Source organism: Mus musculus, chromosome 2, assembly GCF_000001635.26.
Source record: "Mus musculus strain C57BL/6J chromosome 2, GRCm38.p6 C57BL/6J".
Taxonomy (NCBI): domain Eukaryota; kingdom Metazoa; phylum Chordata; class Mammalia; order Rodentia; family Muridae; genus Mus; species Mus musculus.
In genome coordinates, this window is record NC_000068.7 from 109,725,334 (window position 1) to 109,729,577 (window position 4,244).

The 4,244-nt window shown below is 38.5% G+C and overlaps 1 protein-coding gene across 12 annotated transcripts in view; it reads left to right on the plus strand.

Moving 5' to 3' along the window:
* Bdnf (brain derived neurotrophic factor) overlaps positions 1–1,710 on the plus strand; it is a 52,344-nt gene extending 50,634 nt beyond the window's left edge. For all 12 annotated transcript variants that reach the window (NM_007540.4, NM_001048139.1, NM_001285416.1 and 9 more), the window contains one exon: positions 1–1,710. This exon is cut by the window's left edge. The gene's annotated coding sequence lies outside the window, so the exon portion shown is untranslated.
* Positions 1,711–4,244: the final 2,534 nt, after the last annotated feature.

Consider the following 4,244-nt stretch of genomic DNA (forward strand, 5'->3'; position numbering starts at 1 on the left):
GAAATAGGACTGAATGGCCCTGCGGAGGCTAAGTGGAGCTGACATACTATTTCCTGGCAGTGCAGGAGGAATTTCTGAGTGGCCATCCTAAGGTCTAGGATGGAGGTGGGGAATGGTACTTGAGACATTCCTAAAGGAAGGCTCGGAAGCACCCTTCAGAGCAGGCTCTGGAATGATGTGTCAAGTTGCTTAGGCCTTCTGCTTTAAGTGCCTACATTACCTAACAGTGCTCAAGAGGTTCTCGATTGGAGAACCACACTCAAATCCATTTATAGCCTCCATCCCATTTCTAAATAATTGTGTATAAAGTTGGATTAACCTGGAGCAACTTTGGATCCAAATATGGCACAGCAATAATGATATTAATGCAGCATGATGGGAAATGTTTGCTGTGAAGAGAATTGATTTGCTTTGAGCTTAGACTTCAGGAAGCCTAGGTTTTTTATTTTTTTATTTTTGAGACATTTTGGTAAAAGGAAAAAAAGAAAACAAACAAACAAACAAACAAAACCAGAAAAAGCATCAAAACTCAGGCAGAATGAGCAATGTCTGAAAGGGCTAGAAAAACAAGACATAGCAAGGTGCTTTCACTGTGAAAGAGACAAGAACACAGGAGGAAATATTGCTTCAGTGAAGAGCACAGACGGCTCCTGCCAATTTATTACAAGAGTCCCGTCTGTACTTTACCCTTTGGGGTTAGAAGTCAAGTTGGAAGCCTGAATGAATGGACCCAATGAGAACTAGTGTTAAGCCCATTTCCCTAGTCAGGTTTTTTTCAAGCGTGAATGTGTTAGTGGTTACTCTCCTGGGTTCCTGAGCATCAGAAAAAAAAAAAAAAAGAGGCAAACAATCGCTTCATCTTAGGAGTGGAAAGGAAACAGAAGTGGACGTCCGCTGTGACTCAGGGAGTGAAGATACCATCAGCAAATAGTTTCTTTTTTGTTCATTCGTTCCTTTCGAGTTAGCCTGTCTTTTGGAATACCACTGAATATGCTGTTTTTGAAAGACTTCATGTAGCATAGATTGTTTTGTGCCGTTTACCAAATTAACCTTTGTCATCGTTTTTTAACCTATTCAGGAATGCTTGGAATATCTGCTCTATGTTAACTTTTTGCAGCTTCATTCTGAGAGACATTAGTCAAACAAACAAAAGGATCCCCATCACAATCTTACAGTACTGCAAGGGCCAGGTCTGTTAATCGGCTTCACAGGAGACATCAGCAATTGTGTGGTCAGTGGCTGGCTCTCTTACCCACTAAGATACATCATAGCTACATGTTGGTGGTTTATGTTGACCTGAGATTTATTTGTTAAAATCTCTTCTTCGTTTCTGTTCGTTCTGGTTCTGTTCTGTTCTGTTCTGTTCTGTTTTGGTTTTAAAGTCTTGCTGTGGTCTCTTGTTGGCAGAAATGTTTTATGCATGGCAGCAGGCCTGTTGCTTTTTTATAGTGATTCCCATTGAAACTGTAAGTAAATGTCTGTGGCCTTGTTCTCTCTATGGTAAAGATATTATTCACCATGTAAAACAAGAAAAAATATTTATTGTATTTTAGTATATTTATATAATTATGTTATTGAAAAAATTGGCATTAAAACTTAACCACATCAGAAGCCTATTGTAAATACAGGTTCTATTTAAGTGTACCAATTAACATATAATATATGTTTTAAATATAGAATTTTTAATGTTTTTAAATATATTTTCAAAGTACATAAAGTCTGGGGGTTCTGGGTTTTTTCTCTTCACTGTAAAATATGAAAATGTGTTTCATTATAAATACATGTGTTCCTTGCTTTAAGACCATCTTGACTAGTGGTAGCAATTGAACAGTCCTCCACACAGGAAGCTTATTTCAAAGCCTGGGGAGGCCAATCCTGCAGTCTGTAAGCTTCAGAGAAGCTCCAGGATTGGGCCTGTCTTCTGTGGTAGAAGACAGGAGTGTCGTTTTCTAGGACACTTGAAAGTTTTCCCCTTTGAAGTGATATACTTTCGTCAAATACCAAATCATGCATCCTAGCAACATCAGGATCCATGAACCAGGGCTGACAGGCTCTATTTGATTATAAAATAGCTTTTTTTTTTTTTTTTTAAAAATCAAAGTAGGTTTACTTAGGGATAATGAGAATAAATTGGTTCAAATTTAGAAAGTCACTGACTGAAAACCCTGCAGAAATTCAATATTTGGAGACAGGTCGTGTCCCCTTGGTTTGGAAGTGGTGCCATTTGCAGCATGTGCTTGTATCCATTGCACTGATTTAATTTTTGTATGTGGAGCATGCAGATTTTATATCATAGTATCCATGATCTAACAGATTGCTACAATCTCTAAAAAGATTTGCCTCCGTGACGGCTGCCAAGCCGCTGGGTAATTTAGTTAAAGTGTTTAAAGTTATCACTAAATCTTAGGGAAATAAATGGAAGGATTTTAAATTATAGAAAGGGCCATTAAGGAAGAAAGCATCTGTTCTGACTCCTAAGGCTCCCTGTTTGAGCACTGACAGCCCATCCTAGAAAGTGGTGAACTATATCTGTGCAATGTATCATTTCTATTTCAAACATACACACATGGTTTCCTCGGATATTGTCTTATAAATAAGGATCAGGAAAGTCATAACAAACACTGACTTGTGTTGTGTATATGCAAAAGCAAATCAAATGACATGAATGACTCTAATCTGCTCGATGCATTTGCAGAGTTCTCTGACCTCTGAGAGCAGCCCCTCACTCCCAGACACACAGCCATGACAGCCCAGTCATGAAATTAGAACTTTGCAATACTTCAGGCTTATTCAATTTTTATAGTTAACAAAGACTAAAATATTTTGGGGAGGACTGAGTAACAAGAGGTGGGAATTAAATACGACATCCACATTTGTGACATTAAATTTGTGACATAAAACCGCATACATACATACATACATACATACATACATACATACATACATGGATATTTAGCCTGGAAAGACTATCATGGATATGGTTAACTTTAACATGCTGACTAGCATGGGAAATAGGATGAAGTTTCCATTAGTAACAAACGTCAGATCAAAAGCTATAGCTTACTTAGCCAACATAAAATGTCGCCTTAGCTGTAGAGAGGGGGAAAGAGAGGGAGAGAGACAGAGAGAGAATCAGGTCAGAGGAACAACAAAATGGAAGTATTGCTAAATTACTCAAGTTGGAGTTTAACAAGAGTAATCAGTTTCCACTGGATTAAACCTGCTTAATCATTGAGGAGCTTGGGAATAAGAGAGAGAGACAGAGAGAGAGAGAGAGAGAGAGAGAGAGAGAGAGAGAGAGAGAGAGAGAGAGAGAGGGAGGGAGAGAGAGAGAAAGAGAGACAGAGAGAGAGATGTCAGAGAACAACAACAAAAGTGGAAGTATTGCTAAATTACTCAAGTTGGAGTTTAACGAGAGTAACCAGTTTCCACTGGATTAAACCTGCTTAATCACTGAGGAGCTTGGGAATGAGTTGCATGGTTTGCTCTGTTGCTTTCATCACATTAATGAGCCTCTGTGGTCATTCGATGTGTCTATGAAGTTGTTTTATCATCTGCATTGATTTTATCAATAATATCCCAGCTGCTAATGAAAATTTGAAGTAGGTCTTGGAATGAAAGGGTGAAGTTTTCTCGTATTCATTGAAGGGATTAGCACACTCTAGAAAAGAGAGCAGACACCTTTGAACTGCAACAAGAGACTTCAGGCCTTACCTCGGGTCGGCTAGCATTCCTGGCAACGTTATTACTAGTTTCTCCTATTCTAGTAGCAAGAGTGTTCTATAAGTCAGCCAAAATGAAATGGCCATATTTTCGTAAGCTATTGCTAACACAGTTAACTGAGATTTAAAAGAAAACCGCATACATACATACATACATACATACATACATACATACATACATGGATATTTAGTCTGGAAAGACTATCATGGATATGGTTAACTTTAACATGCTGACTAGAAATATTAGTATTTGATGGGACATGGGCCATTCTTTGAGCTGTGTTAGCTCTTGCCTTAAAGGTCAGTCCTTTAGTTTGGAAGGTTGAAGAGTAACTGTGACCGGCTCTCTTTTAGTTACATTGACCTTTCTTTGGTTGAGCTTCCATGTGAGAGCCAAAGGTTCCATGTGAGAGCCTGAAAGGTTAGTGTAAAGCACCCAGAGCCTACACAGTCCAGCTAGTGAACACTCTAATTGCATCTCTAGCACCAGTCTTAGCATCATCTATTCTTTTAATTTTAGCA